Source organism: Dermacentor andersoni, chromosome 6 (genome assembly GCF_023375885.2).
Source record: "Dermacentor andersoni chromosome 6, qqDerAnde1_hic_scaffold, whole genome shotgun sequence".
Lineage (NCBI taxonomy): Eukaryota > Metazoa > Arthropoda > Arachnida > Ixodida > Ixodidae > Dermacentor > Dermacentor andersoni.
This window is the reverse complement of record NC_092819.1, coordinates 121,458,461-121,480,109: the sequence shown is the minus strand read 5'-3', so window position 1 is coordinate 121,480,109 and position 21,649 is coordinate 121,458,461. Positions and strand designations below refer to the sequence as shown.

Here is a 21,649-nt window from a genome sequence, read left to right as displayed (position 1 = left end):
AAGGGTTGGGGTGGCCAACTTAAAATTGGAATAGCATCAGCATAAATTTGGGCGTGATACAGGGATGGGCCAAGCTGAATTTGGTAGTGATATAGGAGTGGCCCAACCTAAATTTGAGGTGAAATGGTAGTGAGCCAAGCTGAATTTGAGGCTAATATGGGGGTGGCCCAACCTAAATTTGAGGTGATATAGGGGTGGGTAAGCCTAAGTTTCGGGGAATATGGGGGGTGGGCCAGCCTGGATTTGGGGATGATATGGGGGTGGGAGAGCCTAAATTTGTGCGTGATATGGGGGTGGGCCATCCTAAATATGAGGTGATAAAGAGGTGGGTTAGGCTAAGTTTGGGGCTGATATTGGGGTGGGTCAACCTGGATTTTCGTATGACATGGGCGTTGGCCAACCTAAATTTAGGGGTGACATGGAGACGGGCTAACTTAACCTTGGGGGTGATGTGCGGTTGGGCCAAGCTGAATTGGGGGTGATATATGGGTGGACTAACCTTAATCGGGGGGTGATTTGCGGTGGGCCATCCTAAATTTGAGGTGATCAAGGGGTGGGCCAGCGTTAGTTTGGGGCTGATATGGGGGTGGGCCAGCCTAGATCTGCAGGTGGTATTGGAGTGGGCCAATCTAAATCTGGTGGTTTGTGTAGGCGGGCCAATCTGTATTTGGGGGTGATATGGGTTGGTCCTACCTAAATGTGGGGGCAATCTCAGGGTCGGCCAATCTAAATTTGGGGGCCATAGGGGGGTGGACCAACCTAAATTGTGGGGTGCATCGACTCGACATTTGGGGGCAATTTATTGGCATTCGTGGGTGGACCAACTTCAAAATTAGGGGTGGCCCAACTGAAATTTAGGATTGGGCAAACTTGAAATTTAAGGCGGGGCGAAATGAAAATTGGCCGTGGCCGACTTCAAGTTTTGGGGATGGCTAAATTAAATTTGAGGGTGTGCCAACTTGAAATTTGGGCGTGGGCCTAGTTAATGTTTGGGGGTGGGCTAAATGAAATTTGGGGGCCTGTTTACGAATAGTTGGACAACACCAGTGGTGTTTCTGCATCCTTTTGATCATCGCAAAGTACGTTTAGTAACAATTGCTAGCCAATACCCCTCAAGGTGAGCTACCATTCGAGCCTTCCCAGCTCACTGGGCTATAATGTCACAGGAGTGCTCTCATCGTGACGACTGCGACGTTCAATGTGGAGGTCTACAAGAACTCATCGTAGACCGAGCGGACCATTTTCGCACCAATGTCATCGCTAACACTACTCGCTCGTGCTAGGCTTACAACAAGCTTACAACGATCATAATTCAACTTTCAACCGCACGCTAGTCGACACGCTCTCAGTGCACAATTTCGCCAATCATCTGGATAGGAGCCTTGCTGGATGTTTCACTGTTATGTTGCGTAGTTTTTCACAATGCCTTCTCCCACAAAGAGAATACATTTTTTGAGATTGACGAGGCAAGCTAGTATATAACTCATAGGAAGCAAATGTATAAACGGTTATAGTGATTCTTCAAAAAAAAATATAAGTAAATAGGATTCCAGATGGTATTGTTTCGACCGGGCATGACAACTATTTCTTCCCGCTTGCCACAGTGCTTTGATCGAAAACCTAATCATTTTGCGCGCACGTGTTGCCCCAATGCTACACGGGCTAAATGTACAAAAGTGCGGTGCGTGCTCACAGCTTCAAAGCCAGTATATTTTGTGTACTGTTGTTCATATTGTAGTAATGTGGAGTTTTCCTCTTCATAAAAGCACAGAAAGCAAAAAAAATATTACAGTTGGTACCTAAGAGCAAAGTACATTGGAAGATCTGAAACCAGCGATTTTTTTTTCACTTGCGGGTCGGCCTTCTCGGCCGGTAGATCAGTGTCCGATCACTTCAACGTATTTGGTTTGTGTGCAACTGCAGCAAAAACGTCGATACTACCGTTTCATTGCCAGGACCTTTATGCCCTCCACACACACACACAAGGAGGGCACCAGATAATTGGCACACGCACTTTTATAAACTGATATTGTTTTGCTAATTTCAGTGTAGCGAGGTATCTGCGAACGGAGCATTTTCTTAGTGTCAGTCCAGTGTTAGCAGTGAGAAGCAGTTCGGTCGACCATACGCATGAGGGCCTACTAGCCATTGTGGCGCTTTACTGTAGGACAAGTGAAGGGCTAAAAACTTGGTGTGCCTTGCCCTTTTCGCAGGTCGCCCATTTATTATGTTATGGTGACGATCAACGTTGTGTCCGTCAGGCCTCCTCCTCAATTTTAGCTTCACCATCGCGAGAGCGGACAGAGAAAGGAAGCTTTCTTCATAATCAGCCGCAACTCACAACTCGTAACTGCTGCAATTTGCATTCAGTGGCTGAGCATGCTAACCACATCCCTAGTTTTACAATCGCTAGAGCCCAACATAAAGAAAATGGTTGCGGCGGACCTGTTCTTTGCTTCATGGAGGCATTACGGAGTCAGGGTGTAGACGAGCCGTACGCAAAAATACTGAAACATATCTATAGGGCCTCTACAGCCACCGTAGTCCTCCATAAAGAAAGCTACAAAATCCCAATAAAAAAGGCGTCAGGCAGGGAGATACGATCTCCTCAATGCTATTCGCAGCGTGTTTACAGGAGGTATTCAGAGACCTGGGTTGGGAAAAATTGGCGATAAGACTTAATGAAGAATACGTTAGTAACTTGCGATTCACTGATGGTATTGCCTTGCCTATTGTCTATTGTGACTCAGGGGACCAATTGCAATGTACGCTCACTGACCTGGAGAGGCAAAGCAGAAGGGTAGGTGTAAAAGTTAATCTGCCGAAAACTAAAGAAATGTTTAACAGTCTCGGAAGAGAACAGCAGTTTACGATAGGTAGCGAGGCACTGGAAGTGGTAAGGGAATACATCTGCTTAGGGCAGGTACTATCCGCGGAACGGGATCGCAAGACTGAAATAATCAGAATTAGAATGGGCTGGGGTGCATTTGGCAGGCATTCTCAGATCATGAACAGCAGGTTGCCATTACCCCTCACGAGAAAAGTGCATAACAGATGTGTCTTACCAGTACTCACGTACGGGGCAGAAACCTAGAGGCTTAAGAAAAGGGTTCTACTTAAATTGAGGACGACGCAACGAGCTATGGAAAGAAGAATGATAGGTGTAACGTTAAAGGATAAGAAAAGAGCAGATTGGGTGAGGGAACAAACGCGCGTTAATGACATCTTAGTTGAAATCAAGAAAAAGAAATGGGCATAGGCGGGAGATGTAATGGGGAAGGAACATAATCGATGGTCATTAAGGGCTAGGGACTCGATTGCAAGGGAAGGGAAACGTAGCAGGGGGTGGTAGAAAGTTAGGTGGGCGGATGAAATTAAGAAGTTTGGAGGGACAACATGACCACAATTAGTACATGACTGGGTTAGTTGGAGAAGTATGGGAGAGGCTTTTGCCCTGCATTGGGCGTAACCAGGCCGCTGCTGCTGCTGCTGCTGATGACGATGCTGATCTCATTTGCGCATGCTGAAGACCTTTGCGAAGTGTAATCGTATTACCGAGATATTTTCCACTTCAATGATCGCCGTTTAGGACAGACGCTCGCGGTCAAGCATCGGATTTTTGCTGGCGATGCTATGCCTATTCATCGATGGCCGTATCCTGTTTCTGCGTCGGAGCGCCGAGTAATCCAAAGTGAAGTGAACCAAATGCTAGGTAAAAACATCATTGAACCTTCTACGAGTCCCTGGGCGTCATCTGTGCTGTTCATTGAGAAAAGAGACGGCACGTGGGGCTTTTGTGTGGACTACCGTCATCTGAACAACATTACTACGAAGGACGTCTACCCGCTCCCACGTATAGACGACGCCCTTGGCTGCCTGCATGGTTCCAGCTATTTCTCGTCTATTGATCTTTGTTCTTGATACTGGCAGATTGCTTTTGATGATATGGACAGAGAAAAAACTGCGTTCATCCCACCTGATGGCCTATAGCAATTTAAGGTAATGCCGTTTGGATTATGCAATGCTCCTGCCACATTTGAGCGTATGATGGACTGCTTGCTCCAACGTTTCAAATGATCCACATGCCTCTGCTACCTCGAGGACATCATCGTCTTCTCGCCAACGTTCGACACTCACCTTGGGCGTCTAACAACTATACGTGATGTACATCGAAAGGCAAGGCTGCAACTTAACTCGTCCAAATGCAGTTTTGGCCACCACTATAATACTGCTCTGGGTCACTTCGTTGGCTCTTCCGGAGTACAGCCTGATACCGACAAAACTGGCGCTGTACGAGACTTTCCGGTTCCGAAGACAGCCGCAGACGTTCGAAATTTTGTAGGGCTATGCTCGTATGTTCGTGGTCTTGTTGCAAATTTCGCGGCAATTGCTAGACCCCTCAATAATTTTTGAATAAAGGAGTACAATACACGTGTGGTACTTCAAAAGCTGTTGCCTTCTCTCGTCACTTTTCTCACGTGACCAGCCATTCTCGCCCACTTTGACCCTGATGGCACTACAACATTGCGTACAGATGCCAGCGGTCATGGCGCAGGTGCCGTCTTAGCCCAGCGTCAGCGTGCATTGCACATGCGAGCAGCCTACTAGCACCATCGGAGCGCAAGTATTCCATTACGCAACGAGAATACCTTGCTGTTGTCAGGGTGGTTGCGAAGTTCCATCCTTACCTTTACGGTCGCCCTTTTTCCGTAGTCACTGACCATCATGCTCTCTGCTGGCTCCCATCACTAAAAAATCCTACCGGCCGGCTTGGCTGATGGGCGCTGAGGCCAAAAGAATTTTCATGTTCCGTGGTTGACAAGTCTAGCCGCCTGCACCAAGACGCTGAGAGCTTGTATCGTTGTCCTGTTGACGCCTCTCACTCCTCCAATATTGCCAGTGCTTCTTGCGTATTCTCGGTATCCCAGCTGCTTCATTTCGCCGACGAGCAACGTCGTGGCGCCTATATCAGAGCGCTCGTCCACCATTTTGAACACTCTCCAGCCGATGCTACTCTAGGCCTCTTCGTCCTCCGCGACGGTACTATGTACCGTCGTAACCTTCATTCGGACGGCTTTGAGTTTCTACTTGTAATACCTAAACACCTCCGCTCAACCATTCTAGAAGAGCTTCACGACGCACCGACAACAGTACACCTTGGCGTATCTCGTACCTATGACCGTGTACGTCGCCATTTTCTCTGGCCTGGCCTTGCCCGTTCTGTACGACGTTACCTCGCTACTTGTGAACTTTGCCAACGACGCAAGAAGCGTCGCCAGCTCCCCTCTGGTTACCTGCAGCCACTCGACATCCCTGCCGAGCCCTGACATCGTGTCGGCTTAGACCTTGCCGGTGTATTTCCGGAATCTGCATCAGGAAAGAAGTGGGTTGAAGTTGCGCCGGACTACGCGACCCGCTACGCCGTAGCCCGCACTCTTCCGACCAGTTGCAGATTATATCGTTTTGATGCATGGTGCTCAGCGTCAACTGCTAACAGACAGTGGCCATCCGCTTTTGGCCAAAGTAATTGACGACATCATGCATGCCTACTCAATGCATCATAAATTTACCACCTACTACCACTCTCAAACGAACTGTCTCGCTGTGCGTTTGAACTGCACCCTTACAGACATGCTATGCAGATACGTTTCAGACGAGCACCATGACTGGGGCTTTGCTTCACCTTACACTACCTTTGCGTAAAATTGTCCCCGTCTCGAAACTGCTAGCTTTTCCGCCTTTTACCTCTTGTATGGCCGAGAACCGACGCTACCACAGGACACTGTGCTTCCGCCCACCAGAGATTCAGCTAGCAATTATGCCCGTGATGTAATCATCCATGCTGACCATGCTCGCCAACTTGCGCGCGCTTGTCTACAATTGTCTCAAGACAAACAGAAACAACGCTACAACCTCCGTCGCCGTGATGTCCATGTTGTGTCCGGCACCCTCGGTTTGCTTTGGGCACCATCGCGTAAACTTGTCCTTTGTGAAAAACTGCTTTCCTGTTACACAGGCCCATATCGGGTGCCCCACCAAGTGACCGATGTCACGTATGAAATTGTTCTAGCCACACCCTCTACGTCTTCCGCTGTGACAACCAGTGACATTGTCCACGTCGCCCAACTCAAGCCCTACAACTCTCCACGTGCCTTGGATATTTAACAGCACCGTGACAGCGCTTTTGCCGCCGGGGAGGGGTGGGGGGGGGGGGGTAGTATTACGATATCAGAGAGATGCTCAAGAGACGAGCCGCCGTGAAAAGGACGATGAAGTGGGCCCGTGCCCTTGGCGCGAGCGAGTGTCGGCCCGTGTGTCTGGCTCCAGTGTAAGTAGTCTGTAAATAGCCGCTTTCGTCTGTCTTTCCACACGTAAAAATATCATATGTTGGTAATTGTATACAGTAAGCGACATTCATTTTTTAAATTTTCTGCCTCATCGTAAAGGCAAGAAGGATTATTTAAGCAATTTTGTAAGCGATAAATTTTGGGGAAGATATCAAATAAAAAAGTTTGTAGACGTTCTCGGAAACATCTAATTCAGCAGCTCCTAATTTACCACCGCCGAGAAGAGTTGAGGGCGTGTATTACTGAATCGGCAGAAATCACCCGTTGCCATAAAAACCTCCCGGCAAAGGAGCACTCCACATTAGTCACACAGACCTCACTGAAACCCAGGCAACTCCAGACCCCCACGAATACTCTTCCCAGTTAACGGACACAGCTTCCGCTGAAAACACGAAAGCAGCAATGCATGGGGGGCGCGAATACCTCGACTGACTGGAATGTGTTTAATTCAGATCGTGGAGCACCACAAAGGCGACAACGAGAAGATCAGGCTTTTATTAAGCTTTCCAAATTAACATATTTAGCTAGACACGCCTATAACGCCCCCGCTGCTATAGCGAACTTTGCCCTTGTGCCATTATTATTCAGAAAATGCTTTGGGTAAACAAGCATGGCAATGCAAGTACCCTGTGAAATCATTTTTAGTATACGCAGCCGAACCAGGCGCACAAGTTCTCGAGAAAGTTCAGCTTTTAAAGCCGAACGTGTTAAGCGGGGCGTGGCGCCATCTTGCAATGGTGCTGCCAAGAACTAGTTTACAGTTTCGAGCCTCAAGTTTCATGCAATAATTACTAGGGATATCTGTAACGTTAGTTCCTACGGGAAGTACAAGCAGGGTCATTCAACCAGCATTCGAATAAAGGCTAGTACACGAATTTGCCTAAACTTCGTAAGTTTGGCTTGGAATGGGATTGAAATTTTCCAAACTCATAATTTCCGGAAAGTACGGTCTTATAAATAGTTAAACATTCATGAAATTATACGACGGTCACTTTTTAATAGAAGACATCTACACTCTAAGACGAAGTACAGCCTTTAGGGTGTATATATGCTACAAAACAATAATCGTTATTTGCCTTGCTTGCGTTTCCTTTCTTAAAAAGGCGATGCTCGCTACTTTCGTGCCGAGAATGCTCTGTCATATTGACAACGCCCATGCCGTACGAGCTCGCAGCGTTTAAGCAAGGAAATGCGGACAGGACAGATGACGATTATTGTTCTGTGGCAAGATACGACACCAAGGGTGTAATTTTGTTACCCGAGCCTGAAATTTAAGCTATAGGGCGCGAGGTTAAGCCCACTACAACAATGTGTGAGTTCTCAAAACTGTTTGGACCAACGGCAGGATCAGCTGCTCTGTTTTATTCTTGTTCCTTTCTTTGTGCTAACTACGCGGCACCTAGGAAGAGGCACGAGACACACGCGCTGCAGTGCGTGATATACAAAAGGCAGCCCAAGAAAATGATGATGGCTGCTGGAGAGCTCACCCTTTGAGGACAAAACATACTGGCTACCGCCTGATTCTTGGCCGATACCCCATAGTGGGTATGCGCTAGTGTTTGAAAGACAATACAAGAGCTGTGCAGCGGCGCCCATAAAAAAAAAAACAGACTTTAATGCCAGGCACTCGGGCAGATGCGCCGTTTCCGTAGTGGTAAAGTATTCGAGAGGAGGTAATCATGGCTATGTTGCTGGGTAGGCTGGTTTGACCCTGTCTACCGCCACGACTTCTTCACATCCGTTGAGGTCGACATTAATAGTTTTTTGCTGTAGGCTTGAGTACCTTGAAAGCGCTGCGATAGGGACGCGTGAGAGGTGGTCGGATGTCATTACGCCGTACGAAAACGTGGCTCGCAGCAGGCATGTCTTTGCTGACAGAAACATTACTTGAGGAGGCTACCTGACTGGGGCAAAGACGCATGCATGCAAACAAAAAGCGGAACTGCTGAACATACCTGTTTGGATCGGGGTGGAAGCGTAGCTGGTGCGAAAAATTATCTGGCAACCGTAACGTTGTGCCATACGTCAGTTCTGCAGCTGTGCATCCGAGGTCTTTCATGAAAGAGGAGTGCCCTGTTAGCAGCACGGGAGGAAAGTATTCAGCGAAAGAAGAACGAGGCTGGTGGGCCATCACGGCGGCAGTAGGTCGAAGGCGAAGACCAACTACTGAATTTGCCGATCAGCGATGCGCGGCAGTATGGATGTGGCAGACGCAACGCAGGCACGTGAGTTCACGGAAGTGATCACATTCAAATTGTCGGCCGCAGTCTGTCGTATCAAAGATGCGGCACCCAAAGCGCTTGATCCAGCAACTGACAGACGTGCAATTAACTGGAAGTGGCATTATATCAGTGACAATGAATGTTTCAGGACAGCGGCTATAACGCTCTGCACAAGTGAATATGCAATGAGCACGTAGGGATGTTGGCAGCGGACGAGCGATGTCGTTGTGAATGTGATTGAAACCGGCGTCAGGTGGATGAAGGGAGTAAATTGGCGACTTTGCGTGTAGAATCTCCTAGGAGCATTGACAGTGAAGACATTTGGAAGCCCAGTGGCGCACGTGAGAGTTCACCCTCGGCCACACAAAAAGGGACGTAATTAGACACGGGCCGGCACGAACTCCAATATGACCTACGAGATGCGCCGTGCACCTTGTCAAATACTTGATGGCGCAGTCGAAATGGAACGAATGCGCGTGTTCGAACCCTTGACATGTCGCAAGTGATAGTACCTGAAGAAAATGAAAGGGGCACGTCCAACTGCACTAATCATGTAGCTGCCGACCGGAGGTCCCGAAGCTCGAGGTCTGAATCCTGCATTATTGTAATTTTTTTCGAAATCAACTGTGGCCATGGATGTTGCTCTTAAGTGAATGAAGCCCTGTGTGGCTGCCTTGACTGGGCCATCAACGCATCGCATGTCCACGGTGAACAAGAAGATGAAATTGAGGTGCTCTATCTACCGCGTGGTATAGATTAAAAAAAATTAATTATGGGGTTTCACGTGCCAAAACCACTTTCTGATTATGAGGCACGCCATAGTGGAGAAGTCCGGAAATTTCGACCAGCTGGGGTTCTTTAACGTGCACCTAAATCTGAGCACATGGGTGTTTTCGCATTTCGCCCTCAACGAAATGCGGCCGCCGTGGCCGTGATTCGATCTCACAACCTCGTGCTCAGCGGCCGAACACCATAGCCACTGACCAACCAGGGTGAGTCGCGCGGTATAGATGTCATTACCGCGAAAAGCGAACGTCAAACGCTTGTGATCCATGACGACGTGAAAGCTTGTTCCTTCCAGCAGGTGTCACAAATGCCGAAAGCGCAAGTATACTGCCAGAAGCTCGCGACCGAACGTGCTGTACCGCGTTCCTGCACGCTTAAGCTTCGGGGAGACCCACCTGAGTGGGGTACAGGAGCTGAAACTGTTCCTAAACGGCGCCGACATCCCCAATAGAAGCATCGAGGTTTAAACCCATTGGTGCCACATGTAAGGGGTGTACACCAAGGTGGCATCTGTCAATGCGTTCGTGGCAGCTTCGAAGGAATCTTCGGTGCCCGATGTCCAGGACAGTGAAGCTGGTGGTCTTGAGACGATCGGTCAGGGGTATCATAATTCGGGCGATATTGAGAAGAAAACGGCGGTGAATGTCCAGCAGGCCAAGGAACTCACGGTGCTTTCGCAGTGACGTTAGGCGAGGGAACTCGCGCGAGGCATGAACTTTCTTTCCGAACGGTCTCATTCTTTTGGGAGTCACGCCCTACCTGAGAAACTCAATGACGTCCATAGCGAAGAAACATCTTGAGGGCTTGCTGAGAAAGCCATGTTTCTGGAGCCAAGAAAATAACAGGCACAAGTTCTTGTTATTCTGCTGGGAGCAAATACTAGCCATCAAGACGTCATCGAGGCACGCATAGAAGAGGGGAGTCTCGGGGTGATCGAGTTAATAAAGCTATGGAACAATTGAGAAGCGTTTCTCATCCCGAATAGCATACGGATGTACTCAAAAGGACCGAATGGTGCCGCAGTTGCAGGGTTGCGGATATGCGCTGGCACGGCAGGGATTTGATGGTAGCATTCCAATATATCCATCTTGCTGAATATTACATTCCAACTAGGTTGACTGCGAAGTTATGAATGTGAGGTCGTGGAAAGCGATGAGGGACGGTGTGCGCGTGGAGCGCATGCTAGTCGCCGCCGAGGCGCCGATCCCTTGGGTCACGCTTTCGTACGATGTGGTGAGCTGAAAAACCAACTTCTTGACGAACGACAAATTCTTAACTAGCATCGTCAAATTCTCTACTTCCGACGGCAAGGCGGTCTCCAGAGAGGCGTCATGGGAGGGGGGGGCAGGTGTCCTATGCTGCGTACACAACGTCTTGGAACTCTTCAACCACCTCGGTCGGCCCATGCGAGGTAATGCGCCGAAGGTCGAAGATAGCCTCCACCTCATTAAACCAGGCTGCAGGATTTTGTGGCCAAAATGACGGCATGTGAATCTGTACTGGTCATCGGTCTCGTCGTGGCCTTGTCCATGACGTCGTACTCGCCGTACAATCAGGTCCGGCTCACCACCTCATAGGGACTGAGGTAAGGTTCATTACAACAATGAGTGGGTCAGCGAGCGAAAGCACTCAAAACCGTTGCGACCGATGGCAGGAGCAGAAGCTCTTTTTTATTCTTCTTGCCTTTTTTTACAGCAAAGCTGTTTATGGCTACGGATTCGTAGATTTTTCTTTTGTGTGTGCATGAAACGTGGGCTGCTCCCAGTAGTGCAATAACGGGCCGACCCGCCGCGGAGGTAAAGCAGGCTTCAAACACTCCGTCAACTTGCAAAAATAGGTTTGGTTCCTTGGATCCAAATAGAACCGCAATCAGATAGTAAGCTGACAACAGATACTATGCTTTAACTCTCGTCGGCACCGCCCTCTCTGTCGGCGTTACAAGCGCTTGCTCATTTACTTTCCTTTCCTCCCGCTCTCCCTTGGCGGTGGTCCGTCGAAACGTTACACTGCCTAGTTTCCATCGGCTCCTCCAGAATGTTTCTACATGTCACGGTAAACGACTTCGTACTTTTATTTGGGTGTCACCTCTCTGTCATGGAACAGCTTCGCTGGTCATCCAGCTTCAGAGAGTGAAGTCACTCATGATTTTTTTCTAGCGTCGCAGCTCGCGGCTAGAGGTACGAGGCACACGCGCTGGAGCATGCCATATATAAAAGGCGGCCGAGGAAGATGACGGTAGCGGCTAGAAAGTCATTACGACACAAACGCATGCGGCGACTAGCTCGCGGTCATGCCAGCTCTTTGAGCCACTTACCGCTTTTGTATCCGCTGTTGCCGTAGACGAAACCGTCCCATGTAAAACATGAAGAGTGCCACGCAACACTACGGATCACTACTGATAATTTTAACAACTGTATAGATATTATGTATCTGATGTACTGCATGTAAATATCTGTATATGATATCCAGCCTATGTATGTTTCCCTGAAAGATAGCGGCTAGAAAATAATTACGGCACAAACGCATGCGGGGACTAGCTCGCGGTCATGCCATGCTTCTTATGGTCATGCTTCGTATACCATGCTGTTCTTTAATTCTAATTTTATTCCTTGAAAACTACACTTAATATACACACACGAATGATTCTTGCGCCACTAACAACAAGAATGCTTCGCTTTGCGCAATTATCATCTGCAGTTCAGTCTTGCTGCTTTTTATGCAGCGGCCGCGTCAATGAAGTCACTGATGAAATCGCCGCAGACAGCTTCTCTACGTCCTCTGCTGCGACCGCCATTTATAATAATTATATTGTCCTCGTCGAGAGGCTCAAATCATACATCTTTTAGCATGACATATACTTTTTTACTGCCGAGAGGAGATCATCAGTAGACTTTGTTGCCGAACTGTGAGGGCAATGCTGATGGGCAGGTCGCACGATCACTTAACAGACCTGCTCCACGACATTGTCGCTTTGGTACGCACAGAGAGCAAGCGGCAACGCAACTACTCGCAACAATCTGGGAGGCCGATGCAGGATGAACCATGCCATGCAAACAGACGCTAGGGGGTAAACGCCGTCTCTATGCGGAGCTCAATTTCCGGGATACAAGAAGGTGCTTCATTCCAAAGACGCGGGGGTGTGAGACGAGCCTAAATGTGATAGCTTCGCCGAGAGACTATTCTCAACGGCGGTTCGCGTTCGTATGCGGGAAATGCAGAATGGAGGGGCACGTCATGCTCTTCTGTAGAGAGGTAGTGAATACCTTGCTAGGAGGTAGGGAGTACGAGGAGTAGGCATTATTGAGAGAAGAAAGCAGGAGAGGGCGGCCTTGAGAGCAGAGAGATCCGCTGGAAGACCTGGGTGCTTCTTGGCCGAACCCCGTTTTGGGTATGTGCTATAGCTCGAAAAATTGTAATTGGCACACGGCGATGATTTCAATGAGTCATTCATATTTGAAACAGCGCCAATAAATACGGCCAAGGGAGGACACAGGACGACCGCTGGCTGCATTTTGTTTAATGTTTGATGACGCCGCTTGTTTATTGTTATTGACGCATGCACAGCAGGAGCTGACGGACGATGACTCACCATCCCTTTCTTCTTTCACTCTCTTTATGCCCCTGGCGAATTGTATATATTTCCGCACGCTTCAATAAGGGTGTTGTTGGCAGTCAGCGGTCGTCCTGTGTCCTCCCTTGTCCGTGAGTTGGCGCTGTTTTAAATATAAATTATCCGTACCAAATAGCTCGCACCCGAACCCTTCTGAATTTCAATAGAATAGTTGGCGTGCACACAATATGTACAGCGAGCTTTTTGCCCAACCTCGGGTTGTGAACATGTACCACTGTACGGCCCGCTTATTAGCCAAAACCTTGTTGGGCCATGTATCATTGTGTGGAAAACATCATCATCGTCAACGCCTCGCGGTAATCTCAAAAAGCTAGGTGGTGTTGGCACAATTTCTTCCACGCACTTCTGAGACCATGCTCCGTTCTGGGTAAGAGACAAAGTGCGAAAATAATCATGATAGACAACAAGCCGGCACGCTTCTTGGACGATTCCCATTTTTAAGTGCGAAAATAATAATCATGAACCCGCGGCCTTCATGTCAAAAAGATCGATGGCGTACTCAAGATATGTACGACCCGCTTCTTAGTCGACTGCCTGTTGTATGTGCATTGTAGGAAAAAATCATCATTACAACACGTGGTTGCCCTTCCGAATGAGCTAGCTCGTATTCGAACGAGGTGAGCAGGCTTGCGATTGTGATATAATTGTTAAAACATCGGACTGCTGCACTGAGAAGTAGAGGTTTGAATCCAGTGTTTGGACAGGCTTCTGTATTTTTTTTTTTTTTTTTGAAGCTAAGGAGGAATGTACTCGGCGGGAACGCGGATGACCGAGCGGCTAAGAGACATAGAAACACATAGACGGAGCAACCATCCCAAAACTACGGATGGTTCGCAAGAAAGTTTTCCTTTAAAGAAGAAATGGCAACGAAACGAAAAGAAAGCTTTTTTTTTCAAAATTGTTCTTTCTTCGGATTGTTCTTCCTTCGGCTACTGGGATACACCTATCGCACATATGTTGTACTTACTTTAGGGCGAAAAGGAAAAGATACAGCAGCATGGGTAGCAGGGCATTATAGAAACAACACATTCCAGATGCTTGACTTCCACAGGTTCTCTAAAAAAAGATTTATAAGCAACAACATATGACTGGATGAATCAACTGAAACTTGCCATAGATCCGAGATAGAGATCTGAATGGCATCAATTGGCAAGAATAAGCACACGTAGCGGTTTTCTGGACACTAGGCAACCAGCGCTCCTCGTGAAAGCCCACCAATTTGCATCGGACAAACGAGCTTTTTTACAATAAATTGTAAAAAAGAGCAGGCCTTTCCAAATCAAAAACATCCGGCTCAGGTAACAAATGTCGCAGTACTACCATCGTGAACTGTAATGTTCCTTTGACACGTCGTAATTTTTAGGCGTATAGTGCGGAAACGCAGCTCCCCATAATCTAACAATAGCACGGATTTTTACGTTTTATTCTCGTGAGGAGGAATGCATTTGCATGTTAAAATAACAATAAAATATTGATTTATTACCTGCCATAATTACTTGATTGTAAAGCGTTTTTTTAATGGTTTTCGTTGCTTCAACTCCACCATCGCGATATATTCGAATAACGCCGAAATTTAGGACTTGAAAGAAATATTCTAGATTCCATGGTTTCTTAAGTTTACATTTGGGACCTTTACGTTTAAGCATAGATTCAATCCATAGACAAGTCAACTGAAGTTACAACGTTATGCCGACTACGAGCGTTCGCTATGACGGGCCAGTTCGAGATATGCGTAATTTTGATGGCGAGGAGCCGGAAAACTATGCCGCGCCTCGGTGGTTCCTCATCAATCAGTTGAGAAATCTCGAAATGCGCGTCCTCGACTTCGAGGGGCCTCGCAGTGGCCTGCGACTGTCCCCAACGGAAATGGTTGCACGGTCTTTAACAAGTACTTAATCAAAAAGAACTCGACAGCACAGGGGACTTGAATCTCCGGCGATCACTTTCAGAAATAGTTTCGCATTCGCGAGACTTGCCTCGTTTCGCCACCGAATCCCTTAAAGTATTCCGATCTTGGTACTCATAACGAGCTTGGCGCACCGCCAGAAGCACTTGTCAGGTGTGCTTTAGGTGACGAGTCACGCGAACTTTCGCGAATGTTCAACTATCTCCTAATGTGATCTACCGAGAATATCACCCAAGAGATGCTGAGTCTCATTTTCTGACGCTGATGATTACTGAAGAGAACTCGTTTCTGAATTTATTCGTTTAATAAAGTTATGTTCTTATTGCGCTAGATTCGCAGTCTTATTTTTTTTCGCGGACTCAAATGTCCACTCTGACGTTACATTGGAATAGATACGGTAGTTTGTAAAGTAAAGAATGTATTGGTATTTGTTTTGCTGAACTACCTATAATTGGGAAAGTGGTTCCGGCAAGTGGAACGTGTTACTAGAGCACATGCGCTTGGTAACGTTTGCTTAAATCAAAATTTCCATGTTCCAAAATCAATGCAGGATTTAAGCTACATTGCACATTACAGTGTTAAACATCATAATATATAGTCATAGAGTGTGTCTTCATTTTGAAATGGTAAACAGCGCATGTGAAAAAAAAAGTGATAAAAAAGTGAAGATTGCGTAGAAATGCACGTCCTAAATTCCAAGTGAGCTTTTTTATATATTTATCATTCTATAGCTAGAAAACTCATTTTAAAGCTTAGTTTATGATTACAGGAAGTCCGAGTTTTAGGCCACGGTGCATTTCTTTGGTTTCTGGACAAAATATAGAATTTAACAAAAGCGATGTATACACCATGTGTACGTAATAATTTTCAGTAACGAAATCTGAAACATCTCTGAATGACTTCCACTTACAACATGAAAGCGCAAGTTTTAGTTCAGAACCCAACTTGCAATCACAGATTTCTCTTTTCTTCAAATGGTCTAAGAACGCCGCCATGTGTTGAGCGGTACTGAACTATTAGCACTCTCAGCAGTCGCCAGTTTCTTGGGGTATTTTTCGTTTTTGCTGTCTGGGCGGATGTTGAATCCAATGCTCTCAAGTAAACTGACGTGGGGAAAGAACTCTGCGCGCTGCTTGAAAGCGCCTAGGCGCCGACACCCGCGTCGCACGTGCGCAAACATAGTGCAAACACCAAATACCTTAAGCCGGCAGATCTCACGCCCTGCGGGGGTCCATGTTATGCTAAGCACTGTGCGGAGGTCCTACCAAGTTACAAAAACGACCATGAGGAGGGAGGAGGAAATAAAGAGAGAAAGCAGGGATGATAACCAGAAGTGCGTGTGGTTGGCTGCACTGTATACTCTGGGGTACGCGAAAGAGGGAATAGAAAGATAAGATAGAGGGAGGGCGGGGAAGGAGGAGAGGGTGAGGAAAGCCACGGTGAGCTCGCGTACGCACGTGGAGGGCCTGAGGGAGTGAAAAATTTTCACATAGTCCAGTCACCCTGAAGAAAGACAATAGTGCAGAAAGATGAACATTATATATCGCATTGCGACAACTGGACGATCAGCCGTTGTCTTTGCAGGTACTACTTGAAGACCGTCCCCATCGCTCATCGGCGCACAAAGCAATGAAACGACCATGAGAGCAGCAAGACGTAGGTGGCTGTTTCATGACCCACATCAAACGAATGGCATGACATTCCCGTTATTACTTGTCAATTTATGTTCGTGATACACTCTTGTCGTACAATGCGAATTTTGGTACATACCAAGTTAGGAAAGCGACCATACAAAACGACGTAAGCGGCTAGAAAGCTAGCTAATGTCAAAGTGGCAAAGTTCCACAAGAAATGCTTTGCATTAAAAAAAAAGAGGAAAATAGTGCCCTTCCAATATGTGACGAAGGATGGCCAGCGAAGCTATGAATGTAGGCCCCTATAGGCGAACTGCACTTCCGCTGCGGGTCGGCCCGGTATGTACTATCTTCGGGATCGGCACACATTTGGGGAGGGCTTAACGCATGCTTCACATCCTGGTGGGTCGGCCCGATATTGCTTTATCTTCGCGATCGGCCCAGGTATCAAAAATTGTTGTTCGATGTCCACGGAAACGAGATCCACCAGAACCTAGCCATAAGCAGCTTTGCCGTAAAAAAAAACTTTCCCGCAATCGAGAACAGGTGTCAACATGAAATGGCAAAGCAGATTGCTTGGCGACAAGAAGGTTTTAAAAATATTTTCTTGCATGGAGATGCCGTCACACACGAAGAAATTCAACAAGAGGCGACACTCAGCAAAAACTCGCGACAGGAAACACGTCACGCCTAGTCTTAATCCCATCCGGTAACTGAAGCGAGCATCGGAAATAAAAATAATGTGAAATGAACTCCGACCACCTGCCTGGAAGGGCCGGGGTACCATCGTCACAAGCGGTAAACGCACCGGCCATCCTCGCCAGCGACAACAACGCCAACACCACCCGCACCGAGGTAGGAGGGACGCACGGACAGTTGTGTCCCCCCAACACCGCTGCATAACAATCATGGCTGTGTCCCGCAAGTCCGACAATAGACGCATAGTCTGGCAGTGGAATTGCAGGGGCTTTAAAAACAAGATAGCAATGATGATGCAATACATGAAAACGCTTGCCAATAACAAACTTCCTGTCGTGATTGCCTTGCAAGAACCTTTCCGCCGGGCCCAGCTTCCGGGCTATGTGACGTGGGGCCCACCTACGAATCCACGGGGAGGGACGTCAGGGTGTGCCCCCTGGTTAAGCGCGGAACGGCCTTCATCGAACACAAACTCTTGCTCCACGAAGAGTCGGACATAGACCATGTACTGATCGAAGTCGTGCCGCGTATTGGAAGTAGGAAAACCGGCCTTTTCGTGCTCAACGTATATAGCTCCCTCTCGCAAAGATACCGCACTCACACTTTCGACGCCCTCTTTCGCGAAGCGATGGCCAAGGCCTTCTCCAGTCCCTTGCTGATACGCGGAGACTTCAATGCGCCGCAAACGCAATGGGGATACGGAGCCGACTCGCCGAAAAGGAAGAGGCTAGCCGGACTGATGGACGAGCTCGGCCTGACTGTACTCAAAGAACCTGCTTCGCACACCAGGATCGGACAGGGAGTGTGCCGTGACACACCCCCCGACCTCTCCGTCTGGTCAGGCGCGGGCGTGGTCACTTGGTCGAACTGCTTCGAGGACCGGGGGAGTGACCACAGGATCCTGTGCGTGACCGTGGGAGAGGATGAAAACGAGGAGGACGTCTGCCGAAAGGTGAGAATCGTAGACTGGGACAGATTCCGGAAAAATAGAGAGCAAGACAAGAAGGAGGGCCCGATCGAAGACATCAGCGATTGGTGCAGAGTACTACTCGCGGACGTAGAGAAAGCCACCGATGAGATCGAATGGACGGACTGGCGACAAGAACCACCCAAAGAAGAGGGAGATAGATCCCGCGGAGCCGTGGAAGACGGCACTCCCCAACCGTCCAGAGTGGACAGCCGGCTGGCACATTTTGTTACGGCCAAGAAATCCATGCAACGGAGAGCGAGTAGGCAAAAACTCAACAGGAAGATACGCAAGAAGGTCGCCGAAATCAACCGGGAGATCGAGACGCATTGCGCCCGCCTGTGCGAGCAAGAATGGCAGGAGCTGTGGGCCACGATGAACGGCAACATGAGCGCTGGACGCACCTGAAAGATTCTATGGCACCTGGTCGACCCTGCAAGCACCAGAACGGCGACCCGTACAGAGATGGCCAAGCTGCGACACAAGTACAAGGATGACCCTGAGGCCTTCGCGGAAGAGATCGTGCAGGCGCACCTCGCACGCCCGGAAGGGCAGACTCACCCAGAGTACCGCGGGGCTCCTAACGAGGAGCTGGACGCGGACTTTTCCGTGCAGGAAATTAGAACGGTCCTCCAGCTACTGAAGACCAACTCGGCGCCCGGTCCTGACAGGATCACCAACAAAATCCTGAGGAAACTGAACGACGACGCCATCGATAAGATCTGCGAGTACATCAACGCGTGCTTGAAGGAATTCCGAGTTCCGCAAGAGTGGAAGACCGCGGACGTTATACTGATACCAAAGCCGGACAAACCACTGGAGGTCCGAAACATGAGGCCGATCTCCCTCACGTCCTGAGTCGGGAAAGTGATGGAGCATGCCTGCCTTAACAGGGTGACGACGCTGCTCGAGAAGCAGGACGCCTTCGACACCGACATCATCGGTTTCCGGAAGGGACTTTGGACGCAGGACGCCATGCTGCAGATCAAGGAACAGGTCATGAACACTCCGAGCACGCACGTGCGCGCCCTACTCGGGCTAGACCTCAAGAGCGCCTTCGACACTGTGAAGCACATGGCCATACTGGACAAAATCAGCCGACTCAATCTCGGGGCGAGGTTCCACCGATATGTCAGCAGCTTCCTGAATGGGCGCGAGGCGACAGTCAAGATCGACGGGGCCCCGCCACGAACGGTCCGAATGGGTGGTGCGGGAACGCCGCAGGGCTCCGTACTCTCCCCCATGCTTTTCAACCTCGTCATGATCGGCCTGACGGATGACGGATGACGCGATAGAGGGCATCAATCATACGATATACGCAGATGACGTGACGGTGTGGACCACGGAGAACACGAGCGTCGGCGAAATGCAAGACCGACTGCAGCGGGCCGTCCGGAAGGTGGAGCGGCACCTCAAAGACACGGGACTCATCTGCTCACCCGACAAGTCGGAGATCCTGCTCCACAGGCCGCGCAAGAAAGGAGCCCTTCCGCAGGCCGTGCTAGACGCCCGTCGTTTGGGCGTCCGCGTCACGACGAGGGAGGGGACCCGAATACCGACGGTGTCCAAGTTGTGAGTGCTCGGCCTGTGGCTGGAAGAGAACGGTGCCAACCGCGAGCTTGTTGCCTGACTGCAGAAGAAAGTGGCCGCCGCCTCACACCTCGTGCGGCGGATCGCGAACAAGAGGAAAGGAATGAAGGAACACAACGTTACGAGGCTGATACAGGCGTACGCGCTGAGCCACATAGCGTACGTCGCTGCGTACGCCGACTGGAACAGGAGCAAAACCGACAAGCTGAGCGTGGCGATCCGCAGGGCGTTCACGACCGCCCTAGGAGCACCCCAGTAGACGCCAACCCACAGGCTCCTCGAGTTGGGCGTACACAACACGCTCGAGGAGATCGGCGAGGCGCAGAGAATCGCGCAGCTGGAGAGGCTGTCGAGCACCGTAACGGGAAGACCAATCCTGGACTTACTCGGTATTCGATATCACGAGGCGTGTGGACTGATGGAATCACTGCTACCGGAAGTCAGGGACGCCATACAGACGGAAAACATGCCGAACAATATGCACCCTGTGCATGACGTGCAAAGACGTATACGCAGGGCGCTAGCAATCCTCGAGAAGCATGGAAGACAAGAAGGCGTCCTCTTCGTCGATGCAGCCAGGTACCCGCGGCCAGTCGGTGACTCTGATGGCGACGAGGAACGTCGACCACCACTGCCGCTACAAGGGAATGTGCGAGACGAACCGCAGATACCAGCACCACCATCACTAGTGCTACTACGACAAAAACTGCAGCAGCAACAACGCCAACATCGACACGACCGGCCGACGGCGGCGGCGCCCGCCTTCTCCATGGCAGTCGTAAATACAAAGGGAACGATCCGAGTCACGCTTCAGCGAGGCTGCCGTCGGCCGAAGCAGCAGAAGAGATGGCCATAGCCCTCGCGGTACTCCACGCAGATGCGGAAGATAACCTGATCAACCATCGACTCCAAATCAGCGATTCGGAACTACACCAAAGGTTGGTTGTCCGTGGATGTGGCGTGCATGCTCAACGCCTGGGCCGGGGACTTCGGATCCGGCACGATTACGAACAAGTCCCTCAAGTGGTTCCCCGCGCACGTCGGGGAGCTTGGCAGTAGCAACACGAACAGCCACGACAATAATCACACCAACAATGCTAACGACCGAAGACGCACCGACACTCCACCCAACCACAACGAGCGCGCCTACCTCGTCGCGAGGCGGCTTACCCGCCGCGACGCAGTCACCCAGAGGGCAGCCGCTGCCGTTGTTGTGCGGGACCCCAGCGGAGGCGTGACGGCGACGGTGGCGGCCACCCCGTCTGGCGCGGCCGCTGTGGTTACAAACGCAACACAAATCGCTGCCGACGGAGCTGGGGATCACACGGACGCCGATTGCGATGTCAAGGAGTTTCCGGCAATGTACAGAGAGGTGCTTGGTCACTATAGGAAAGAACGAAGAAAAAATTGGAGGACGCTTGAGCTTCGCCTTCAAGAATGGAACGCGACAGGATTCCCGTCGACCCGCCAAGGGGTGTAAGACAATGCGCTACGGCGCAGCGATCATTTAACAGGCGCCCCGCATCGGACTTTGCACCCGCCAATCACGCGGTGAGCGTCGAGCAACGCAGCCTGAGCAAGCGGAACGAACCAAAGAACTCGTTGCCTGGGAGGGGGAAATGATGTACGCCGGCCAAACGTCGTGATCGGCACGGGCAGAGAGATATCAGATATTGATCTAAAGAAAGGAAGGACGCTTGATTCTCCAACCCGTGCGGGAGCACGGCGAAGCGTCGTCAGGGGAGAGGGAGTCCGCGCCGCGACGCGCCTCGCACCGGTCCCCCCACAGCCCCAATGCGCGCGTGGCGAGGCAACCTGTCGGGGCAGCCCCGTACATTGAGAGGAGGGGGTCTTCTGTGTTTGCCGC

The 21,649-nt window shown here is 49.7% G+C and overlaps 1 non-coding gene across 1 annotated transcript; it reads right to left on the bottom strand.

Annotated features, from left to right (window-relative positions):
* Positions 1 to 11,100: 11,100 nt before the first annotated feature.
* Positions 11,101 to 11,301, bottom strand: LOC126523117 (U2 spliceosomal RNA). Its single transcript, XR_007597594.1, has one exon. It is a non-coding gene; the product is annotated as a U2 spliceosomal RNA (small nuclear RNA).
* Positions 11,302 to 21,649: the final 10,348 nt, after the last annotated feature.